The sequence below is a fragment of the Oncorhynchus mykiss genome, chromosome 26 (assembly GCF_057628025.1).
Source record: "Oncorhynchus mykiss isolate SJ-2025 chromosome 26, ASM5762802v1, whole genome shotgun sequence".
NCBI classification, from domain to species: domain Eukaryota; kingdom Metazoa; phylum Chordata; class Actinopteri; order Salmoniformes; family Salmonidae; genus Oncorhynchus; species Oncorhynchus mykiss.
Window position 1 is genome coordinate 3,506,530 of NC_143047.1, and position 26,937 is coordinate 3,533,466.

The following is a 26,937-nucleotide window of genomic DNA, read 5'->3' on the forward strand; positions in this document are numbered from 1 at the left end:
AGGCAAAGGTCAGAGATAAGGAACCTTTGATCTTCCCTCCAATGTGTTTTGAGAAGAGAGAGGACACAAGGAATGAAGCAAATACAAGGAGAAACAACGGAGAAAGTGTCTTCAAAAGGAATTACACAGGAGAAATTGCCAAAATGCAGCAGGGTGGCAGGTAGCCTAGCAGTTTGTGCACATTGGGCCAGTAACTGACAGGTCGCTAGTTTAAATCCCCAAGGTGAAAAATCTGTTGATGTGCCCTTGAGCAAGGCACTTAACCCTAATTACTCATGGGTCGCTGTTGATAATAGCAAACCCTGGAATTGGACAAATATAAGCAAGCACCTAATTACTAAAACACTTTCCACTCCCACACCCTGGCACTGTTACAATAGAGACATGTTTAGGACAGTCCAACATTACAGAAAGTTCAAATAGAAATGTATTGTGCAGAATACATACAATTGTCTGTCAAGTAGAATATAGGGAATTGTGTCAGCTTAAATTATTTACACATCTATCAGCAACGTTGCGAAATATTGCACATAGTAGAATGATAGAGCTTACACAAATCCCTATTCTATCTGACAGGCAATCGTATCTGTCTGTTCTACACAATACATTTTTAACTGAATGTTCTGTAACATTCTGTAACATTACATCCTCCTGAACAGACCCCCTGTTCCGTGTCTCCCTCAGACCATTTAAAAAACCATTAGGATGTTAGGGGGAGAATGTTGCCAGATTGTTATCAGCTGTATCAGCTGTCTACCTACAGGCAGTAACGCGATACAAGGTGCTTGGTTAAAGTTTCTGCTCCGGTTTCCTACTGGATGCCACCATCAATGTAATTACATCAGTGATTGAATATGGTGCATCCCAAATTACACCCTATTCCCTATAGGGCTATGGTCAAAATTAGTGCACTATATAGGGAATAGGGTGACATTTGGGACGCACCCTATGATTCCTAGCCTAATCAGATTCTCTCCACAGCTAACATGGACGGCGAGACACTGTGGAGAAGATAACCGCATTTAAAGACGATTAAATCCGATAATGGGCTTCCTATGGAGGTAAATGGATAGACGCATGCAGATTGGAGAAGAGATGATGAAAGATGATTGGACAGATCAGGGAGTATGGAAAGTATCCTGTGTGCCCACGTTGTTTGGTATTGCATGCAAGTGCGATAGGTTAGGTTGAGGCATGCTGAAGAGTGGTTAGGAGTTAGGGCAATGTTAAGTTTAGGCATGCAAGCGAGTTGGTTAGGTAGGGGTAATTTGGTAAGGTTACGTTTAGGCTTGCTAGGTTAAGAGACAGGATTAGTAGTCAGCATAAGGTTAAGTTTAGGCATGCTAGCGAATGGTTAGGGTTGGGGTTTGCGGTTTGGCTAAGGTTAAGTTTAGCCATGCTAGCGTGTGGTTAAGGTAGACATAAAGTAAGGGACACAAAGAGCAGTGTTTTGCAGTGAGGTTGAATGAGGTCCTATAGGCCCTGGAATATGCCGTTCTGAGTGCTCCTTCCTTGGTAGATGTTGTAGAAGTTGGAAATTAAAACATTGCACAAGTACAACAACAAGTCAAAATAACTCCAAAGACCCCAGGCAGAAACAGTATGCCAGTGTCCCAAATGGCACAAAAGTAGTGCACTATGAAGGGAATAGGGTCCCATTCGGGATGCTGACTGCCTCCAGAAGGTGGGTCTGGTGTCATTTCAGCTTGGGTAACAGGTGGCCTCTACCACCTGTGTGTGTGTTTGTGTATACATGTACGTATGCCTGCAGGCATGTGTTCAAAGACACACTAGACACACACTGTCCAAGTTTGTGTCCGTTTCCGTGTCTGTGAGTGTGACTACAGCCGGGCAGCCTCAAACCTCTGCCCACCCCTCACACTCCGACCTGACACACACACACGGGGGCCCATTTTTCAACGGATAATTGGCGGCACAATGGAATACCCTCGGGATTCGATAATTCATAACCTCCCTCGCCATCCAATATCGGATACGGAGAAATGGGCTGAGACAAGGAGGGTGTGTGTGTGTGTGGGGGGGGGGGGGCAGCTCCCGCATCATTAGAGAGAGGAGAGGTAATGGTTGTTATTGATTCCTCCCCGCTGGGTCCTCGGCAACCATTTCATGTTTAAAACAACACTGATTCTCATTAAGGCGAGGCAACACTGATGCTGATAAGATGGGTGGGAGAGGGGAGAGTTTTGTCTCCCTCTCATTCTTGAGAGGAATGAGGCACAGTTGTGTGGGCCATTTTTCTTACTCTGGTTTAATTAATTCTCGAACTCTCTTTCTCTCTCTCCTCAAATATCAAAATGTTGCACTTTGTCTGCCTGTCTGTCTCTCCAACCCCCCCCCCCCCCTTCTCATCCCCTTTTTTCTCCAAGACTAATAAGATTGACTAAAAGGCTCTGAATGGTGTTAACAGAGAGAGAGAGGGAGAGAGAGACTACGGTGCTATGCTATCATTACTGGTACACATACATATTACAGATTCCACAATTAAGTTTTATAACATTACAGGGAAAGTGGTTAGCTGGCTGAAATAGAAAACACACACACACACACACGCACATACACACACAGTCTGGTACAGCTAACCTTGTGGGGACACACAATTCAGTCCCATTCAAAATCGTATTTTCCCTAACCATAACCCTAACCCGTACTCTTACCCTAATCCTTACTTTAACCCTAAACTTAACCCAAAAACCTAACCTTAAAACCCTAAATAACCATAGCTCTTAACCCTAACCCTTAAAAAATTCTAACCATAACACGAATTCTAACCTAAACCCTAAACCCCCTAGAAATAACATTGACCTCGTGGGGACTAACAAAATGTCCCCAGTTTGTAAAAAAAAACATGGTTTACTATTCTTGTGGGGACTTCTGGTCCCCACAAGAATAGTTAAACACGTCCACACACACACACGCACACATACACACACACACACACACACTTCCAAATCCATAATCACCAGCAGCACTATAAGGCTAATTTATGTCCCCCCCTTCCTCATTAGACATCGGTCATTGGGTAGTTCAGTTGCACATCGATCTGATCCGCAGGCATCATCAAACACAGCCTCTTTGAAGGAGCACAGACCCAGCGAACAGTTTGTACAATGTTAGGTAACAGATCCTACAACGTTACTATGGAATTTTATGTGGTATGGTTTTATATGTGGACATAATATTATACGTTACTGTGAATTTGTTTTGGACTTGTGGACTCTGAATAGACCCCTGGTGGCATGTCTTGTAGGGTATGTATGGGTGTCTGAGCTGAATGTTATTTGATTATGCCAACAATCTGGAATTCTTGTCAAATAATATCATAAAAACTAGAAAAGAAGCAGTTAATCTCTCATCAACCCTCAACCAGGAAAGACTGACATTACATGTTGTTGATGTTATTTCTGTATATGCAGTTAAGGGCAAGGTGTGCTGCTCTGTTTTGAGCCAACTGCAGCGTTGCTAGGTCTTTCTTTGCTGACCATATTACCGGACAGTAATCAAGATGGGACAAGACCAGAGCCTGAATAACTAGTACAGTTGATTTTTGGGTCAAAAAAGGCAGAACGTCGTATTATAACAGACCCATCTTCACAACGACTTTGTCAATATGACTTGCCTATGATAATTGACCATTCAACGTTATACAGTGCCTTCAGAAAGAATTCATACCCCTTGACTTATTCCACGTTTTTGTTGTGTTACAGCCTGAATTCAAAATGTATTAAATATTATTTTTTTCCCAAGCAATCTACACACAATACCCCATAATGACAAAGGGAAACTAGTTTTTTTGAAAATCAAATACAAAAATATCTCATTTGCATAAGTATTCACACCCGAGTCAATACTTTATAGAAGAACCTTTGGCAGCGATTACAGCTGTGTCTTTCTGGATAGGTCTCTAAGAGCTTTCTAATCCTCGATTGTTCAACATTTTCCATGATTCTTTTCAAAATTCTTCAAGCTCTGTCAAATTGGTTGCTGATCATTGATAGACAACCATTTTCAGGTCATGCATTAGATTTTCAAGTAGATTTAAGTCAAAACTGTAACTCGGCCACTCAGAAACATTCACGGTTTTCTTGGTAAGCAACTCCACTGTAGATCTGTCATTGTGTTTTACGTTGTTGTCCTGTTGAAAGGAGAATTCATATCCCAGTGCCAGGTGAAAAATAGACTGAACCAGGTTTTTCTCTAGAATTTTTCCTGTGCTTAGCTCCATTCCATTTCTTTTTTTTAATCTGGAAAACTCCCCAGTCCTTAACGATTACAAGCATACCCATAACATGATGCAGCCACCACTATACTTGAAAATATGGAGAGTTGTACTCAGTAATGTGCTGTATTGGATTTGTCTCAAAGATAACACTTTGTATACAAGACAAAAAGTTTATTGTTTGCCACATTTGTTGAAGTATTAATTTAGTGCCTTGTTGCTAAGAGGATGCATGTTTTGGAATGTTTGTATTCTGTACAGGCTTCCTTCTTTTCACCCTGTCAATTAGGTTAGTATTGTGGAGTAACTACAATGTGGTTGATCCATCACAGCTTTTGTCCTATCACTCCCAATGAACTCTGTAACTGTTTTTAAAGTCACCATTGGCCTCATGGTGAAATCCCTGAGCGGTCTCCTTCCTCTCCAGCAACTGAGTTAGGAAGGACGTGTGTATCTTTGTAGTGACTGGATGTACTGATATACCATCCAAAGGTTAATTAATAACTTCACCATGCTCAAAGGGATACTCAATCTCTTTTTTTTTCTTTTTTTTTTATATCTGCCAATATGTGCCCTTCTTTGCAAGGCATTGGAAAACCTCACTGATTATGTTAAACATGATTAGTACACAAGGAGTGAGTCCATGCAACTTATTATGTGACTTGTTAAGCCCATTTAGACTCCTGGGCGTATTTAGGCTTGCCATAACAAAGGGGTTGAATACTTATTGGCTCAAGACATTTCAGCTTTTCATTTTTTTATGAATTTGCAAAAAATATTGCCTGTGTAGGGCTGTGTTTAGGGTGACCATATTGCCGCAACACCAGTAGTCATGAGTCATGATGGCAGTCATATTTCATGTGACCGTTTAGGCACATTCTGATCTGTTGCGTCAGGCTCATTGCTTAAAACAGTTTTTTTTTATGCTAGTGGTTGTATTAATTTGGGATCTATTGTTCCGGACTATGTTCGGAATATTTATTTCTCACACAGAATAGCATAGGTCAACTTTTGTAGATCGTAGATTGACATGAGCTAGGGCTTTTGCGGTTCGTTAGATCTAATCATCTTGCTGGCTGACGAAAAGTAAATGTGGAATGTTCTTCCAATGTCTTCAATATGCACCTCAGAATTTGATTAGGAGGCGTGCATGATGGAAAGCCATGTGAGTGTGGGGTGCTTCGGCACGCAGTCGGGAGAAGGGAAGGCATTATCAAGGCATTATCAAGTGCTTGTCAAATTGTGAATGAGAGAGTGCTGAAGTGTCTACAGCTTGCGCAAAAAACTAAGCAAAACTCCTGTCTTTCATGCGACTTTTTTCAAATCATCGTTGGAGTCGTATCATGCAACCTTTAAATCAAAACATATACAACCAAAGTTACATAAATAACTCTAAATGAAGCATATAGTAGTACCCGTTTCTTTGTTAACTGCTCAACACCCGCATGTGCGCACTCCTTTGGATTTTTTTTTTAGAAAATATCCTTTCTGTTTTATGCTCAATTATATTATTCATACCGGGGATGCACCGATATTCCATTTTTGGCCTATAACGATATCCAATATTTTCCTTGCCAAAATAAGCAATACCAATGCCAATACCGATAACCGATATTAAATTTTTTTGCAGCCTTTTAAACATTCTAGTACAGTTAAATAGTTAACACACACACACACACACACACACACACACACACACACACACACACACACACATACACACACACACACATGGACGCAGCGGTCTAAGACACTGCATCTCAGTGCAAGAGGCATCACTACAGTCCCTGGTTCGAATCCAAGCTGTATCACATCCGACCATGATTGGGAGTCCCAATCGGTCCAAATGTCAGTCGTGAAGCTCAAGGATGTGAGTTTCAACAATACTGTGTAACTCCGGTAGGGAAACATCTGAAAAATAGTGTGTACCAGGGCTCGACTAGTTGGCGAAAGCCAACATCATCCACAACAGAGCACAATTGATTGTCAAGGGCAATGAATGCCATTATCTTGGCGTTTATTGATTTCGCCTTTGAGTTGTCTCGCTGAAATTTCCTTACTCTTTCAAATGACTGCTCGACTTGAACTTGCTAACTATTTTTCTGCTTTTGTTCTGTTTAGAGCTGTATTTTTCGTGCCGTCATTACATCATCTACTTATGTTATATAGGTCTGCACATCAGCTTTGACATCGGTTTTGCAAGATATTGGCATTTTTAGCCAATATGGTCCGATTCTGATATGCTGACCTATATATTGTGCATCCCTAATTTATACTATAAAATAGTATAAAACAATGCCACATAATTCTAAGCGTATCTTGTCTGCTAAATGAACTAGTGTAGCCCACATATGGCATAGCCATATCAGGGCCTAACATAAGGACAGCTCAGTGTAGGCTATTCTGTTCTTATGAAATAGACTAGATTTTCTTTAGACCTGTCTAAAATAAATAATGGATTTATTGTGAAGGTGTAGGCTATATTATATAGATTTATCTTGATGCAAAACATTTAATTATTAAAGTGGCCTGTGATTTCAAGTCTATAAATATAGGGCAGCAGCCTCTAAGGTGCTAGTGATGGCTATTTAACGGTCTGATGGCCTTGAGATAGAAGCTGTTTTTCAGTCTCTCGATCCCAGCTTTGATGCAACTGTACTGACCTCGCCTTCTGGATAATAACGGGGTGAACAGGCAGTGGCTCGGGTGGTTGTTGTCCTTCATTATCTTTTTGTCCTTCCTCTGACATCAGGTGCTGTAGGTGTCCAGGAGGGCAGGTAGTTCTTTGAGGGCCGCCGTAGTATCGTCTTGAGGGGGAATATACACGGCTGTGACTATAACAGAAGATAATTCTCTTTGGAGTTAATATGGTAGACATTTGATTGTGAAGTATTCTAGTTTGGGTGAAAAAAAGGACTTGAGTTTCTGTATGTTATCACAATCACACCATGAGTAGTTGATCATGAAACATGCACCCCTTCTTTTCTTCTTCCCGGAGAGTTCTTTATTCCTGTCTGCTCGATATACTGAGAACGCAGCTGGCTGTATGGACTCAGACAGCATATACAGAGGAAGCCATGTTTCCGTGAAACAGAATATGTTACATTCCCTGATGTCTCTCTGGAAGGAGATCCTCACCTGAGCTCGTCAACTTTATTATCCAGAGACTGAACATTAGCGAATAATATACTCGGAAGAGGTGGGTGGGTGGTGTGCGTGCCTCCTGAGTCGGACTAGGAGTCCACTCCGAATACCTCTTCTCCCCCGGAGGTGTTTTGGAACAGCCGCTTGAATCAGTTAATTTGCCCTGGGGGGTACGAACAAAGGATTCCATTTTGGAATGTCGTATTCCTGGTAGTAATGTAGATAATGCTGGTGAGTTACCACCGCTCTGATATTCAAAAGTTATTTACGGTTCTATGTAATAACACAAAAACAATTCTGGCCTAATAATGTAAAAAAATATAAAAAAACGAAATACTGAAAAGTTGCTTGGGAGCTAGAAGCACGGCTGCCCTATCTTTTGGTGCCATCTTACTACTCAATTACAGTGAGACCGACAGTTATTTGCTTGACAATCACCGGCTGACAAAATGTTATGACCACAACAGCCCTAATTGTGTGTAGGCCATTTTAAATTCAGACTGTAACACATGAAAATGTGGAAAAAGTCAAGGGGTGTGTACTTTCTGAAGGCCCTCTATGTTGGAGTTTAGCTCATTCAACTTGTTCATTGGTCACACCCTTTATGTACAACTCCAGTTGAGGTTTAGGTATTGAGAATGTTTTGAAGCAAATAGAATGCTTTTCGTTTTGGATTTATTTAAGACCAGTGTATTATTAACTAGTTGGATATAGGGGGCGCTCTTTTAATTTTTGGAAAATGTTCCCGTTTTAAACAAGATATTTTGTCACGAAAAGATGCTCGACTATGCATATAAATGACAGCTTTGGAAAGAAAACACTTTCCAAAGCTGTTCCAAACACGTTTTACGTTTCCAAAACTGCAAAGATATTGTCTGTGAGTGCCACAGAACTGATGTTACAGGCGAAACCCAGATAAAAATCCAACCAGGAAGTGCCGCATTTTTTGAAACCGCCTCATGCCAATAACTCCTTATATGGCTGTGAAGGAGCTAGGAGTCAGCTTACGTTTTCCACGTTTTCCCCAAGGTGTCTAGAGCATTGTGACGTCTTTTTAGGCATTTCCATTGGAGAATGGCTGTAAGAGACCATATAGGGCGAGTGGTCGCATGGTGTCTCCTGGAGAAAAGCCATTCCAGGAAATCCTGGAGAAAAGCCATTTTTCCAATCGTTTCTTATGAGAAACCAACTGCCTCGATGGATATATTATCGAATAGATATGTTAAAAACACCTTGAGGATGGATCCTAAACAACGTTTGCCGTGTTTCTGTCGATATTATGGAGTTAATTTTGAAAAAAGTTTGCCGTTGTAATGGTAGCATTTTCCGGTCGATTTCTCAGCCAAGCATGATGAACAAACGGGAGCTATTTCGCCTACAAAAAATAATATGTTTGGAAAAAAAGAACATTTGCTATCTAATTGGGAGTCTCCTGAGTGAAAACATCCGAAGTTCTTCACAGGTAAATTATTTAATTTGGTTGCTTTTCTTATTTTTGTGAAAATGTTGCCTGCTGCCAGCAGAGCCTAGCATAGCATTATGCCATGATAAACTTACACAAATGCTTGTCTAGCGTTGGCTGTAACGCATATTGTGATGACAGTGTTGTTAACAAAAGGCTAAGCTTGTGTTTGAATATATTTATTTCATTTCATTTGCGATTTTCATGAATAGGAAAAGTTACTAGGGGTATTTATGTCCGTTGTGTTATGCTAATGCATTTGAGGCTATGATTACACTTAGAAGTGGGGCCCGTGTAATGACTGGATGTTATATATACTCGGCTACTATAAGGAGTGATTTAGAGTGGGGGTCAGTACGGGCAGTTGAGGATTCTGCCTCAGTTGTACTCTGTCATGAATTGACCTTAAGTTTCACATGCAGTATCCATTTTTTTATTAGAACATCAAATGGCCTACATGTCACCAGCTAGACATATGTCTTGTATGATAATCCTGTTAATATGCTTAATTTGACAATAAAGCGACGTAATACTCTAAAATCCCTCCACATTAGTTCTACATTAGTTCCAATTGCAACAGATGGCAGCCCACATGATTGTGTAACGGAAACTGAGAAAGTTGTCTTACCAAGACCCGATTTGACAGACCTAGCTTTATCTGATGGGGAACTGACTATGTTTGTAGATGGCTCATCTAGGAAGAACCCTGACTGCACTAATGCCACTGGATATGCTGTAGTTACAGAAAAATAAGTTTTAGAAGCAGAGTCTTTTCCAAGGAACACAGCAAGCGGAAATAGTAGCACTCACCCATGCATGTCAGTTAGGAAAAGGGAAACGAGTTACCATTTAAACAGATAGTGTTTATGCAGATAGTATTAGCAGCGGCAATAGAAAGGCAGACCAGGAAGCGAAAAGGGCAGGCCTCAAACCACAGCCCCCGGCAGAGCAGTTGTTAAAAGAAGAAGTTCATATAGACAACGTTATATTACAGGACTGTCAATCTCGAGCACCAATTAACTTCTTAAGGTATAGAGGGCAGCATTTTCACTTTTGGATAAATAGCGTGCCCAATTTCAACTTCCTGCTACTCATGCCAAGAATATAAGATATGCCTATTATTAGTAGATTTGGATAGAAAACACTCGGACGTTTCTAAAACTGTTTGAATCATGTCTGTGAGTATAACATAACTTGTTATAGCAGGCAAACCCCCGAGCAGGCAAACCCCCGAGGAATAACCGTTCAGAATTGTTTTTTTTTTAGGTCTCTCTGTTCAGTGATTTCTCATTTGGAAACAGTATTTCTTAGGAACTTGTTTTCAGTTCCTACCGCTTCCACTGGATGTCATCGGTCTTTGGAATTTGGTTGAGGTAATTCATTTGTGCAATGAAGAAGTATGGCCATCTAGGAACTGCGTAACACTGTTGAGAGTTGCGCAAGACTTGAAAAGTAGCTTTGTTTGTTGTCTTCCTGTACTGAACACAGATAGTCTTCAATTGGATTCGATTATTTTAACGTTTAAAAATACCAAAAGTTGTATTACAAAAGTAGTTTGAAATGTTTTGGCAGAGTTTACAGGCAACTTTTGAAATATTTTGTAGTGACGTTGCACATTTTGGAAGCTGTTTTTTTCTGGATTAAACGCGCCAAATAAATGGACATTTTGGATATGGACGGAATTAATCTAACAAAAAGGACCAATTGTGATGTTTATGGGACATATTGGAGTGCCAACAAAAGAAGCTCGTCAAAGGTAAGGCATGTTTTATATGTTGTTTCTGCGTTTTGTGTAGCGCCTGACAAGCCTTTTTAAAATCTGACATGTTGGCTGGATTCACAACGAGTTTAGCTTTAATTTAGTGTCTTACATGTGTGATTTAATGAAATTTTGATTTTTATATCATTTATTTGAATTTGCCACTCTGCATTTTCCCTGGCTTTTGGCAGAGTGGGACGCAAGCGCCCCCTATACCATAAGAAGTTGAAGAGATTTCAAAATGGGAAAAGTTAGGAGCTATCTATACAGATGGGATTTGACACAAGGATATGTTGCCCATACTACCTAAGACATTGTTTAGATTTGCAGCCAATTGATACATGGGCAGAGCTAAATATCCAATGCCAGAACTAGGAAGACCTGAACAAGGTGATGTAGAAGCAGAAAATACCATAACAGGACATATGAGAAAGTTGTTTAGTAACGACACCAGTATGTCAAAGATTTTTTCCCCACAGGAGAGTTGCAAAAGGAGATAACACACAAGATCCAACCAGGAGATTGGGTCTGGGTCCAATCCCTGAAGAGAAAATACTTGAAACAGTCATGGTGGGACGGACCATACCAAGTGCTACTGGTGACAGCCTTTGCGGGGAGAATACCCGAAAGGGCCACCTGGGTACATATTACACACTGCAAGAGGGTAAGACACACTGACACTGTCAAACAATCAGAGTTAGGAGAAGAACCGAATACCAATAGGGTTCGTGGGTCACCTCTCTAACGAAGATTCCCTAACCAGACTGATCCTCACTGTGTGCGTTCATAGAAGTGAAAGTATGGGGTGTCCTCTAGCCAGTGATGTGTTCTCTGGGAAGGGGTGGGGCTTTACAGGAGTGCTGGTCGGTCTGAGCTGTCTAATTGTGGGAGCCATATTCCTAATACATCATGAACCACTCGAGAAGGCAGAAGATGGTAACTTGACCCATCGTGTAGAAGATGGAGATCCCGTATTACCAAGGTACAGGAGATCACTCGATCTGGATAAAAAGAAAGTGAGAGTGGGGTTAGGGAAGGATGTCTCAATTGAGTTTTATGTAGACCAAATGGGGTCCCTAACCTCCTGGCAGTCTAGGACTCTGAATACATGGGGAAGATATCTGTGCAGATCTCCGTGTAATTCATGGGATCAGGTCATAGGTCACACAGAGAGAGGAGGCTATGTAAATCAACACTCCCAATATAGAAACAGATGGAGTATAGTAAATGTCAGTGTTTTTGACTGCAATTCAGAACGAGGGAAGTATTGCATAAAGGTACGAAATCACCATTAAAAGCGTAAAGAAAGAAGATCTCGGGTTATGGTATGTTGTTTTGAACCCGACTGGGTTCGACACTAAGGTACCATTCCGGGTAGCAGAGGTTAGGGCAGGTGATAGTTCTACAGCCGGCCAGAATACAACAATACCCCTGATAAAACGGACATCACCCGTGGAGTCATCCAGAGTCAAGGACCGGTGCGGATAGTTCAAACTAAAGATCTCAAAGAAGTTATAGAGGTAGAAACAGGGTTTGTGGTTACCAATCTGTGGATGAAGTGGATCCAATATACAGCAAGGTCTATATCTAAGGAAGAGTGCTATGCCTGTGCAACAGCTAAACCCCGATTAACGACTACCCCATTCCAACTTGATGGAACCAATTCACCTGGAGGAGTAGTGTTTATGCTAAAGCTTTTCATGAAACAGGAAAGCCTGACAATGATAGCTGTAGTGATCTACATTATTTGTATCCCCATGCGCCTATTAGATCTAGGCTTCCCCATTTCATAGTGGCAGGAGGAGACTATTACTGTTTGGCCCGGTCCAATACCCATTGGTGTGACGAGGGGGAGGTGGCAAGATGTAATAGGACTGAAAATGTCACAACTGATGAAACTCTGAGGGATCTGACAGGGTGTTTGAGCTCCGAGGACTTCAGTAAGATAAAGAGGCCAAGAGCTGATGTCTGGTGGTTGTGTGGGGGAGTGAAATTATGGCCAAATCTACCAAATCTATGAATTGGATGGACATACAGTATGTACTCTTGTACAATTAGGAATGCCTTTCACCCTCATCCAACACCATGACCTAATGCCAGTAAAGCGGGCAAAAATAATCTCTCTGTCTGGGTCCTTTGATGATAGAGAATATATTGATAATGGGGGTGCCAGACGAATTTAAAGCAAGAAACCAGATATTAGCAGGGTTTGAGACCAGCATTTTCTGCTGGTCAACTCTCAATAAGAATGTAGATTGGATCTTTTACAATCAACAGCGTTTCATCAACTATATTAGAGATGCGATAAAGGGTTAACCACATTGGCTAACGAGTTAGCGGAGAACTCTGGGTTGGATACCTCACGGACTTGGTGGTTCGATAGTATGTTTGGAAAATGGAAAACTGTTATAATCACCGTGTTGTGGGCTGCTTTCACCGGTATGAGTGTGTTGATGTTGGGTGGTTGCTGTTTGATTCCGTGTGTGAGAGGTCTAATCACCAGGACTCTAGAAAGGTTGATAATGCAACAGATGGTGACCAATTCCGAGCTCTGACCAGTGGGATGACAGATATAGGCCTCCAAGCCTAGTAGATTTTTAATTGTACTTTTATTTCACCTTTATTTCACCAGGTAGGCTAGTTCAGAAGTTCTCATGTACAACTGCGACCTGGCCAAGATAAAGCATAGCAGTGTGAACAGACAACACAGAGTTACTCATGGAGTAAACAATTAACAAGTCAATAACACAGTAGAAAAGAAGGCATGAGGAGGTAGGCGAATAATTACAATTTTGCAGATTAACACTGGAGTGATAAACGATCAGATGGTCATGTACAGGTGTGCAAAAAGAGCAGAAAAGTAAATAAATATAAACAGTATGGGTATGAGGTAGGTAAATTGGGTGGGCTATTTACCAATATACTATGTACAGCTGCAGCGATCGGTTAGCTGCTCAGATAGCAGATGTTTGAAGTTGGTGAGGGAGATGAAAGTCTCCAACTTCAGCGGTTTTTGCAATTCGTTCCAGTCACAGGCAGCAGAGAACTGGAACGAAAGGCGGCCAAATGAGGTGGTGGCTTTAGGGATGATCAGTGAGATACAACTGCTGGAGCGCGTGCTACGGGTGGGTGTTGCCATCGTGACCAGTGAACTGAGATAAGGCGGAGCTTTACCTATAATCGACTTGTAGATGACCTGGAGCCAGTGGGTCTGGCGACGAATATGTAGCGAGGGCCAGCCGACTAGAGAAATACAGGTCGCAGTGGTGGGTGGTATAAGGTGCTTTAGTAACAAAACCGATGGCACTGTGATGAACTGCATCCAGTTTGCTGAGTAGAGTATTGGAAGCTATTTTGTAGATGACATCGCCGAAGTCGAGGATCAGTAGGAAAGTCAGTTTTACTAGGGTAAGTTTGGCGGCGTGAGTGAAGGAGGCTTTGTTGCGGAATAGAAAGCCGACTCTAGATTTGATTTTAGATTGGAGATGTTTGATATGAGTCTGGAAGGAGAGTTTACAGTCTAGCCAGACACCTAGGTACTTATAGATGTCCAAATATTCTAGGTCGGAACCATCCAGGGTGGTGATGCTAGTCGGGTGTGCGAGTGCAGGCAGCGAGCGGTTGAAAAGCATGCATTTGGTTTTACTAGCGTTTAAGAGCAGTTGGAATGCCACGGAAGGATTGTTGTTTCGCTTTGAAGCTTGTTTGGAGGTTATATAGCACAGTGTCCAAGGAAGGGCCGGAAGTATACAGAATGGTGTCGTCTGCGTAGAGGTGGATCAGGGAATCGCCCGCAGTAAGAGCAACATCATTGATATATACAGAGAAAAGAGTCAGCCCGAGAATTGAACCCTGTGGCACCCCCATAGAGACTGCCAGAGGACCAGACAACATGCCCTCCGATATGACACACTGAACTCTGCAAAGTAGTTGGTGAACCAGGCAAGGCAGTCATTAGAAAAACCGAGGCTACTGAGTCTGCCGATAAGAATATGGTGATTGACAGAGTCGAAAGCCTTGGCCAGGTCGATGAAGACGGCTACACAGTATTGTCTTTTATCGATGGCGGTTATGATATCGTTTAGTACCTTGAGCGTGGCTGAGGTGCACCCGTGGCCGGCTCGGAAACCAGATTGCACAGCGGAGAAGGTACAGTGGGATTCGAGATGGTCAGTGACCTGTTTGTTGACTTGGCTTTCAAAGACCTTAGATAGGCAGGGAAGGATGGATATAGGTCTGTAACAGTTTGGGTCCAGGATGTCTCCCCCTTTGAAGAGGGGGATGACTGCGGCAGCTTTCCAATCCTTGGGGATCTCAGACGATATGAAAGAGAGGTTGAACAGGCTGGTAATAATGGTTGCGACAATGTCGGCGGATAGTTTCAGAAATAGAGTGTCCAGATTGTCAAGCCCAGCTGATTTGTATTGGTCCAGGTTTTGCAGCTCTTTCAGAACATCTGCTATCTGGATTTGGGTTAAGGAGAACCTGGAGAGGCTTGGGCGAGTAGCTGCGGGGGGGGGGGGGGGGGGGGGGGGAGCTGTTGGCCGAGGTTGGAATAGCAGGAGGAAGACATGGCCGGCCGTTGAGAAATGCTTGTTGAAGTTTTCTATAATCATGGATTTATCAGTGGTGACCGTGTTACCTAGCCTCACTGCAGTGGGCAGCTGGGAGGAGGTGCTCTTGTTCTCCATGGACTTTACAGTGTCCCAGAACTTTTTGGAGTTAGAGCTACAGGATGCAAATTTCTGCCTGAAGAAGCTGGCCTTGGCTTTCCTGACTGACTGCGTGGTTCCTGACTTCCCTGAACAGTTGCATATCGCGGGGACTATTCGATGCTATTGCAGTCCGCAAAGGATGTTTTTGTGCTGGTCGAGGGCAGTCAGGTCTGGAGTGAACCAAGGGCTATATCTGTTCTTAGTTCTGCATTTTTTAAACGGAGCATGCTTATCTAAAATGGTGAGGAAGTTACTTTTAAAGAATGACCAGGCATCCTCAACTGACGGGATGAGGTCAATATCCTTCCAGGATACCCGGGCGAGGTCGATTAGAAAGGCCTGCTCGCAGAAGTGTTTTAGGGAGCGTTTGACAGTGATGAGGGGTGGTCGTTTGACTGCGGATCCGTAGCGGATACAGTCAATGAGGCAGTGATCGCTGAGATCCTGATTGAAGACAGCGGAGGTGTATTTGGAGGGCCAGTTGGTCAGGATGATGTCTATGAGGATGCCCTTGTTTACAGATTTAGGGTTGTACCTGGTGGGTTCCTTGATGATTTGTGTGAGATTGATGGCATCTAGCTTAGATTGTAGGACTGCCGGGGTGTTAAGCATATCCCAGTTTAGGTCACCTAACAGAACAAACTCTGAAGCTATTTTGACGGAAAATGTTATAGTTGGGTATGGAAATCTCAGAATTTTTGGTGGCCTTCCTAAGCCAGGATTCAGACACGGCAAGGACATCAGGGTTGGCAGAGTGTGCTAAAGCAGTGAGTAAAACAAACTTAGGGAGGAGGCTTCTGATGTTGACATATATGAAACCAATGCTTTTTCGATCACAGAAGTCAACAAATGAGGGTGCCTGGGGACATGCAGGCCCTGGGTTTACCTCCACATCACCCGCGGAACAGGGTAGGAGTAGTATGAGGGTGCGGCTAAAGGCTATCAAAAATGGTCGCCTAGTGCGAATAAAAGGAGCAGATTTCTGGGCATGGTAGAATATATTCAGGGCATAATGCGCAGACAGGGGTATGGTGGGGTGCGGGTACAGCGGAGGTAAGCCCAGGCACTGGGTGATGATAAGAGAGGTTGTATCTCTGGACATGCTGGTTGTAATGGGTGAGGTCACTGCATGTGTGGGAGGTGTGACAAAGGAGGTATCAGAGGTATGATGAGTGGAACTAGGGGCTCCATTGTAAACTAAAACAATGATAACTAACATGAACAACAGTATACAAGGGATATTGACATTTGAGAGAGACATACAGCGAGGCATACAGTAATCGTAGGTGTTGATTGGGAGAGCTAGCTAAAACAGCAGGTGAGACAACAACAGCTAATCAGCTAGCACAACAACAGCAGGTAAAATGACGTTGACTAGGCAGAGAGGGTCGCACAGAGCCTGAGTACGGCTGGGGCCGACAGATAAAAACATAAACAAACAGAATGGAGTACCGTGATTAATGGACAGTCCAGCAGGCATCAGCTATGTAGCCAAGTGATCACAGTGTCCAGCAGGCATCAGCTATGTAGCCAAGTTTACAGCAAGGATCCGATGGAGTATTGGGCTCTAGCCGTGTATGGGTGTGGTTCGGGTGAACAGCTTATTAGGCCGGGAAGTGGGCCTCAGGGATAGCTTCGGTACTGCGTGCAAGCTAGCTGTGAAGATCAGAAGTAGTGGTCCAGGGATTACGGCAGGAATCCGGCGTTGTTGTGGAGAGACAGTTATCCAGGCTAAAAAAAACTGTCTGGCTGTGCAGAAGGTAAAGCCGCTAGCAGTGGCTAACAATGACTAAATAGCTTGTAGCTAGTTAGCTGGTTAGCTTCTGGAGGTTCTTGAATGTGTTCTAAAAATTTAAAATAATAGGGATTCCGTATCACATTGTGTGAGGCAGGTTACCAGAAGGTATAATCAAATTAAAAATCGAAAAGAGATTGAAAATAAATATGGGTTCGGTGAGTGGTTGGGCTAGCTGGGGACATGGCGATTCAGACAGTTAGCAGGCCTGTGCTAACAAGCTAACAGTTAGTAGGCCGGGGCTAAACAAGCTAGCAGTTAGCAGACCGGGGCAGGCTAGCAGTTAGCAGGCCGAATAGCAAGCAAGCAGATAGCAAGGGCTAGAAAGTTAGCCTTTGGGGGACGTCGCGATGGGGTTAATAAGTCTGTTTATGCCTCTTCATGCGGTGACATCGATAGACCGGTCATGGGTCCGGATATTGTAGCCCAGGAGTATGCTTCGGTGGTAGCACAGGAGCTCTGGCCGGGCTAGCTTCAAGCTAAGTGGATGGAAACGCTAGCCAGGAGTAGTCATCCGGGGTTGCGGTTAGCTAGTTGTGAAGATCCAGATGAAAATGTTCCGTTTACGGTGGGAATCGGGATAAAAATAATAGGTCCGTTATGCTCTGGTTAGAGTCGCGTTGTTCGACTGGCGAGAGCTTTCAGAGCTAAAGGTTAGCTGATGACCACTAGCAGTGGTTTGCTGACTGATAGCTGGTAGTTAGCTGGCTAGCTTCAGTTGAGGGTTCCAGATCCGAAGTAAATATAAATACTTTAGAAGAAAAAAAAGCAGATCCACGCTACATTGGGTGAGGCGGGTTGTAGGAGAGTATTTAGATGTTGAGGTTTAGCAAAATATTTTAAAAGATATGCGAAGAAAAATATGTAAAAACAATATATACAAGGGACACGACAGGACAAGACGTCTGACTGCTACGCCGTCTCGGAATTACTGGATAATTCGGATCACTTCAATTCCAAGGAGCCCATGCTGGATGAGACTATCTTCAATGTTTAGACAGACTGTTTATTTAATGAAGATTATAATGAAAATACTATAATAAAATCCTATAATCCTATAATTGGAAATAGGCCTAGAACAGTCGGTGATGAGTATATGATGTAAATATATGTATATTGGTTTTGTTTGCACAATCAAGGTTGAGGTATCAGTTTGTAATATTTAGTCAAAGGGGGGATTGATAAAGGAATTTATATGTTTAACCTTTTGGGATAGGGAGCATTTTCACTTTTCACTTTTGGATGAATAGCGTGCCCAGAGTGAACTGCCCCCTACTCTGTCCCAGATGCTAATATATGCATATTATTATTGGTATTGGATAGAAACACTCTGAAGTTTCTAAAACTGTTTGAATGATGTCTGTGAGTATAACAGAACTCATATGGCAGGTGAAAACCTGAGAAAAATCCAACCAGGAAGTGGGAAATCTGAGGTTTGTAGTTTTTCAAAGCTTGGCCTACCGAATACAGTGTCTATGGAGTGAAGTTGCACTTCCTAAGCCTTCCACTAGATGTCAACCGTCTTTAGAAACTGGTTTGAGGATTCTACTATAAAGGAGGGGCTCATGAGACCTGTTTGAGTCAGTGGTCTGGCAGAGTGTCTCAGGCTCGTAACGCGCGCTTCAGACATAGGATTTATCCTGTTGGAATATTATTGATGTTTTATGTTAAAAACATCCTAAAGATTGATTCCATACATTGTTTGACTTGTTTCTACGACCTGTAACGGAACTTTTTGAGTTTGTCTGGACAAAGTGCTCGCACCTCATGAAGATGGATTACTGGGCTGAACACGCTAACAACAAGTGGCTATTTGGACATAAATGATGGACTTTATGGAACAAATCAGTCATTTATTGTCGAACTGAGATTCCTGGGAGTGCCTTCTGATGAAGATCAAAGGTAAGTGAATATTTATAGTGTTATTTCTAAATTCTGTTGACTCCAGAACGGCGGATATTTCGCAGGCTGGATTGGGCTCTGAGCGCCGTTCTCAGATTATGCTTTTCCGTAAAGTTTTGAAAGCTGACACAGCAGTTGCATTAAGGAGAAGTCTCTTTAATTCTGGGAATAACACTTGTATCTTTTATCAATGTTTATTATGAGTATTTCTGCAAAATCCCCGGATGTTTTGGAATCAGAACATTACTGCACGTAACGCGCCAATGTAAACTGAGATTTTTGGATATAAATATGCACATTATCGAACAAAACATACATGTCTTGTGTAACATGATGTCCTATGAGCGTCATCTGATGAAGATCATCAAAGGTTAGTGATTCATTTTATCTATATTTCTACTCTTTGTGACTCCTCTCTTTGGCTGGATAATTGGCTGTGTTTTTTTGATCTAACATAATCATATGTTGTGCTTTCGCTTTAAAGCAATTTTGAAATCGGACACGGTGGGTAGATTAACAAGAAGTTTCTTTAATGTGCTGTATTGGACTTGTTAATTTGTGAAAGTTACATAATTCAAAAAAATATTTTTGAATTTCACACTCTGCCTTCTCAGCGGAATGTTGTCGAGGGGTTCCGCTAGCCCAAGAAAGGTTATACACAGACAATATTGACTTTTGGAGTTTTGGAAACTTTAGAGTGTTTTCTATCCTAATCTGCCAATTATATACATATTCTAGCTTCTGGGCCTGAAGAATAGGCAGTTTACTTTGGGAACGTTTTTTATCCAAACATCGAAGTACTGCCCCCTTGCTTCAAGAGGTTAATAACCTCTTATGGCTGCATACCCTGTTCTCAATTTCCGCCTGGAGATATACCCTAATCTAACTGCCTGTAGCTCAGCCCCAGAGGCAAGGATATGCATATTCTTGGTATCATTTGAATGGAAACATTCTGAAGTTTGAGGAAATGTTAATTTAATGTAGCACAATATAATGTATAATGTATAATATAACACAATAGATCTGATGGATAACACAAGAGGGAAACTGTAGGTGTGCAAAGTTTCAGACTGATAACTTCAGGAATGGGTGAGCTACATGACATTTAGCATGAAGTCACCCAGGTGTCCCACACAAGTTGCCCAAATGTACCCAAGTGGCCGAATTGGTTGAATTACCTATAACTATATACAACAGTGCAAATGACTATATACAACATATCAAAAAGCAATTCTAACACACACAAAATAAAATACATGTTTTTAAAAAACAGTACACCCTTTGGAAGTCCTCTACACAATATTTTGCTGCCTTTGCCATGTCCCATAGCAGTCTCTTTCTGATGTAAAGCAGAGGCAAACTGAACAAGTGGTGCAGTTCATGCGACACAGAACACTACGACGCCTCCATGCTGTGCCCTGTTGGCCCTGAGGCACAGTCATGACTGCAGTAATGAACTGTGGCATATGAACACCACTGGAGGCAGGAGTAGAGGGGCAGAGGTAGAGCGCCGGGGGCTCCCAGTCGGAGTCGCAGAGTTTGGCACTGGGGGCTCCCAGTTGGAGTCGCTATCACTGTGAAAGACAACATAAAAAATATATTTGTATTGTATGAGCCTTTTATCATCACATAAAATAAACAGATATGTATGGTATAGAGCAGAGGGAACGGTCACTAAGGTGAAGTGCTGTTCCATTTATTCCGGCCATTGTTGTGAGCTTGCCCTCCCCTGAACAGCACCCAATGGCTATTTCATATGGAAATGGAGAGGAGTAGCAGGCGTAGTGGCCATGTGTGTGTTTGGTGTTCTACTCCATTCCATTGAATAAAAAAAGGGAAATATATTTATCTGACATGGAAAATATATATATCTGACATGAAATATATACAGTGGGGCAAAAAAGTATTTAGTCAGCCATCAATTGTGCAAGTTCTCCCACTTAAAAAGATGAGAGGCTTGTAATTTTCATCAAAGGAACACTTCAACTATGACAGACAAAATGAGAAAAAAAATCCAGAAAATCACATTGTAGGATTTTTAATGAATTTATTTGCAAATTATGGTGGAAAAACCTACAAACAAGCAAGATTTCTGGCTCTCACAGACCTGTAACTTCTTCTTTAAGAGGCTCCACTCGTTACCTGTATTAATGGCACCTGTTTGAACTTGTTATCAGTATAAAAGACACCTGTCCACAACCTGAAAAAGTCACACTCCAAACTCCACTATGGCCAAGACCAAAGAGCTGTCAAAGGACACCAGAAAGAAAATTGTAGACCTGCACCAGGCTGGGAAGACTGAATCTGCAATAGGTAAGCAGCTTGGTTTGAAGAAATCAACTGTGCGAGCAATTATTAGGAAATGGAAGACATACAAGACCACTAATACTCTCCCTCGATCTGGGGCTCCACACAAGACCTCACCCCGTGGGGTGAAAATGATCACAAGAACGGTGAGCAAAAATCCCAGAACCACACAGGGTGACCTAGTGAATGACCTGCAGAGAGCTGGGACCAAAGTAACAAAGCCTACCATCAGTAACACACTACGTCGCCAGGGACTCAAATCCTGCAGTGCCAGACGTGTCCCCTGCTTAAGCCAGTACATGTCCAGGCCCATCTGAAGTTTGCTAGAGAGCATTTGGATGATCCAGAAGAAGATTGGGAGAATGTCATATGGTCAGATGAAACCAAAATATAACTTTTTGGTAAAAACTCAACTCGTCGTGTTTGGAGGACAAAGAATGCTGAGTTGCATCCAAAGAACACCATACCTACTGTGAAACATGGGGGTGGAAATCTCATGCTTTGGGGCTGTTTTTCTGCAAAGGGACCAGGACGACTGATCCGTGTAAAGGAAAGAATGAATGGGGCCATGTATCGTGAGATTTTGAGTGAAAATATCCTTCCATCAGCAAGGGCAATGAAGATGAAACGTGGCTGGGTCTTTCAGCATGACAATGATCCCAAACACACCGCCCGTGCAACGAAGGAGTGGCTTCGTAAGAAGCATTTCAAGGTCCTGCAGTGGCCTAGCCAGTCTCCAGATCTCAACCCCATAGAAAATCTTTGGAGGGAGTTGAAAGTCCGTGTTGCCCAGCAACAGCCCCAAAACATCACTGCTCTAGAGGAGATTGTCGTGGAAATTTCCTCTATTTACCAAATCATGAGAGCAAATCACACCCAAGTCAGAGTTAGTTATCACAAAGTCCATTTTTAATTATATGAGCTCTATCACAACCCTGTGACTCTCAGATCAATTCAGTGTCTATCAATGAATTCTCTGAGAGTCCCTCACACATTGTTACTGAGATCCTTTATAGCAAAGACACACATATCCAGACTGCATAGACATAATTTATCGTTCAGCTTTGTCTCCTAAACTATGGTCTTTTCTCAAACTCAGAACCATAAACCAATCCTCCATATCAACAGGCATATATCAAATCCATCCTATCTTGACAAGATCCCAGAGACACACTGACTGGCACACAGACATTGTGGAGCCAAGAGATACACGCTTGACCTCTCCCCTCTCTCCGGCCCAAGCAACTTAGTCTTGACATAGAACAGATACTGCAACCCTGCCACAGTATTATACAAAAATAACATTCTGATGAGAAGTAACTTACAAACATATGATGAATATAAAACATCTTACCTATGTTACCAACCAATTCTGATTATTCCCCAACGATCCCCTCTCAAGGGGACATCTAAAGAATCAGAATATTAATTACATACTCAATATAAAATTTCAAATCCCCTCAATGTCAAATACCTTAGCTTATATGTAAGATTTTTCCCTTCTGAAACTAAGTTTACAACCTTTATTATACAAAACAAACTTGCACATGCTTAATAACACAGAATAATCCATTTGAGGAAAATAAAAACATAACATATTTAGAAATGCTCCCTAAGTTACATGAGAACCAGTGTCTAAACACAGGCCTCCTCACAACATATAGGACAGACATCCCTCTAAGTCCTCATGCTCAGAAATATACTTAGGAATAGAGAATAGGTCATTGAAATCATTCATATTCCAAATCATAAGTAACAACCCAACTATTTATCCAACCAATATTTAGAATAGCATTCCTCAGTGATTCAAATTTGTCTTATCACTCAAAGTAAAAACCTCAATTTAACACACATCAATATTAGCAGATTTACTTACATTCAGTATAATTATGCCATAATTATACTATTAACTTTTTTAATCATGATTATAATACAGATCAGTATCTCAATGCATTCTTAATCCAAATTACTACAATTTACATGGTGTAGACCTCTTCAATCAACCTGATACCACAAAAGTATAAACAATTTAATGGCACAGTTGACCACCCCCCCCCCCCCCCCCCCCCACCCCCCCTCTCAGGCACTGCATCTTCTGGTGTCTCTTTCGTTTTTCTTCAGATAGCTTTACAGTTCAAAGTGGACGGCCCATGATAATGTCCCAATTTCAATGTCTCATCTTTACCACTCATGTCTTGTCCATTCGTCAACCAATATACCAGCATCATAAGAAAATGTTAGAACAGATCTTTCTCCATGATCACTCCAAGTGGACTCTCACAGTATGAGAGAAACATGAAAGAAAAGCAGTTGATAGCTTAGATCTGAGACTGTACACCAATTTCTGTCTTGGTTCTTTTCTCTCGGTAGAAGTGGTTTGGAAAGCCTCTTTCAACGCCTTTGTCACTCTTCTTCAGCCAGTTAGAGGGGGTTTTGAGGTACACACACCATTCGGTCCAATTATCTCTTCCATGCATTAAGATACCGTCTGATGTCACTTTTCATGATAACCTCGAAAGAACAGATCAGAACAACAGTTTAGTTCAGTTCATTAACTACATGATAAATTATTACTTTTACCAATTATTCTTAATACACATATCTAAACATATCTCACAGAGAATATCAAAACATTCTATTGAAACTATTCTTTCAAATTGGTTTATACTCCCCATCTCACTGTCAACTCCATCGTAGAGCCAAGGATCAAGACGTTAGACCTATAACAGGAATAGAACAAAACAAACACAACAAATACAATACACTCCTTCACATATCACTTAAGTTGTATAACTTCAATTCAAACCCTCAAAAAACTGAAATCCTCCCTCATGTTTTACACACATCTCTCCGTATGAGAGTAATGTAAAACAAAACTAATAAAATTGTAAAACAAAATTTCAACTAACCTAATCAAATTAAAATCACTAAACTGAAAAAAACTGCACAAAGAAAAATGATTTAACCCCTATGGTCATAGGAAAATAGACTTAAAGCAGCATATCCTTAGTTAAAAGCAATGCCCTCTCCCTCTCCACAGTGGTCCAAATTACAAATATGGCTAAGAAACATATTTACCAATTACACAAATTATTTTGAAAGCAGTATTACAAATGACCATAATTTCATTATCCAAATGGCTTTCCAATGCGGGTGATCAAGCCACAACGGAAAGTCATCAGAAGGTCATAGGTCATACAAAACCCTCGAAAGCAGTGTTTTTCACTATATTAAACAATTTACAAACAATAATCAACTAGTTCCAACATTTTTGTATTTCCATGTTCTCAGAACATTCCTTTATCAAAAGAATTTGCGTGTGTAATGAAAAGTCAGAAAATAAAAACTCATTAAAATCCCATGTGGTGAGTGCCCCTTTAATACCTTTGCACTAAAACAAAAAACTTCCAGGCCCCCTCCAATGTGGTAGTTTATGGCCTCAATTTCACTCACTCTCCCCAAGAGTATAGTCCCTGGAAACATTCCAGAGAGAGAGAGTGAAATATCCATTTTCCCGGAGAAAACACAAAAACACTTAGTTAGTATTCATTACACTACATCGATTCAGAAACTCAAACGTGAAACTATAAACCAAACCTAATGATAATTCCACTGTATCTCAAATTATTAATCATAAATGAATCAAATCAATGTATATGTATGATACAATGTTCAATTAAGTTAAATCAACTCCTAAAAAAACCTTTAAAGGTGATTACTGGATTGAGTAGTAAAATAATAAGTTTGTTTTGATTTTTACGCTGATGAGACAGAGCCAACTTTTGAAAGATTTTAGATTTGTTTAAAAAAAAATCAGGATTGGTTTTTATTAAATTTATATCAACAGGTTGAAATTATTAGATTGCTGATTAAACAACAATGAACATAGTGCCAAATCATGTCGTTACTACCCTGCATGAATATGCTGGGAGCTAACAAACCAGGTTCAATGTTAGCTAGCAGGCTTACCAACAGAGACTGACAAGCTCAAATAGACAGAAGCCTTCTATATGGTAGACCAATCCGAACTCCTCTCTCGACATGTCCAGCCCACTCATTAGCTCAGACAATCATGGCTAGTGGGAATGTTCCTGTCTTTTTCTGTGGCTTAACCAACAAGGCTCGAAATGTAACAATTTTATTTGTATTAAGGCACATGAAAGTTCACATGTTCCCAGAAGGCATTTCTGCCAAAAAACACACTTGTAATAGCACAGCCAGCCAGGCATATAACACCACACGGGCATGATGACAAACATTAGTGAAAAATAAACGTTTAAAAAAATATATGTCTAGAAAAGTTCTGACATTACTCAGTGTTTTTTTCTGACCCCAATTAACAATGCCATCACAAATCTGTTTTGGTGTAGTAATGGTGCAACCATTTTTATAGTCTCACTGGTGCTCCCAAATTCAAACTCCAAATTGGTCACACCTCAGAGCCGTGAACACAGTTTCTGCGCACGTGCAAGGGTTCGCTTCATGTTGTTACAGCATGGTAGCCACAGGACCAAAACAGCTGAGAAGTTGAGCCTCGCGCTTCAACTCCGTTAGTTGTTGCTGAAATTGACCCACTATGCTGTTTACTTTCTGCATCTACTTCATATCATAAGGATATAAGTAAGCCAGATTAAGGACACGGCCGCTGTGTTTTTCGAAGGCAGGAGGGGAGGCCCCCCAATGGCAATTTGATATGGGCCTCCAAATTGCTAAGTCTGCTGCTGGGCTGTACTGTCTAAAAATGATCTGTTCCATGCAACAGAGGATAAGCAGCAACAACCAAAGGAGAGGCTTGCCACCAAGAATGCCCGACCACCATTATCCACCACCATTCACCCATGTCCATACTGCTCCAAAACGTGGCTCCCGGTTCAGCCTCTTCAGCCATCTGAAGACTCACAAGCAGAGCCCACCAGGAGTACATTCATGCTCGACCCCAAGTGATCATCAATAATGATTTTATTGGTTGCCTGTACTGGTTGACCCTACTTGCCTGTACTGGTTGAGCCTATTTCAAGTTGTTGTCTACGTCGATTGTTACATAGCAACCACAAAGTAATTACAAACCTGTCGTACACTTCACGTCAAGTTGTTTTTTCCTGAGTAGGTACATTGTAGTTATGCGACTTTTCATTGTAACAACATTGTTGTCATTGTAATTACAGAGTTGATTTGATTTAACATATACGATGTGTAATACCATAAGTAGTACATTATAATTACATGCATGTCGATTCCACAATATCTCAGACACCACTGGCTTGATTTGTACCTACATAGAATTAGATTTTCCCTTTGGTCTTAACTGCAATTAGTGTACTAGTTACTGTTAACTACATACTGTAACTACATAGTAACTATAGACTATTGTGTTTTACCCTTCTCTTATGTGGATTTTTTTCTGAGTAGCTACAATATAGTTACAATAGTTTTCATTGTAACAACAGATTTGATGTACCCATTGAGATTTGCAATTACATTGATGGTACATTACAATTACGTGTGTTGTAACAACAATGTAACCTACATACAATATGAATTTACCTTTGGTCATAACAGCAAGTATTGTACTCTTTTTTTGTCAACAAATATTGTTTCATAGTTATTACAGAACTA

At 41.4% G+C, this 26,937-nt stretch overlaps 1 protein-coding gene and 1 long non-coding RNA gene across 2 annotated transcripts in view; both read right to left on the bottom strand.

Annotated features, from left to right (window-relative positions):
• LOC110506257 (MAM domain-containing glycosylphosphatidylinositol anchor protein 1) overlaps positions 1-18,033 on the bottom strand; it is a 399,885-nt gene extending 381,852 nt beyond the window's left edge. Inside the window, exon 1 of the mRNA XM_090221721.1 lies at positions 16,770-18,033. The gene's annotated coding sequence lies outside the window, so the exon portion shown is untranslated. The remainder of the gene's footprint in view (positions 1-16,769) is intronic.
• Positions 1-26,937, bottom strand: part of LOC149971349 (uncharacterized) — an 812,381-nt gene that overhangs the window by 674,544 nt on the left and 110,900 nt on the right. The gene's annotated exons all lie outside the window — the stretch shown is intronic.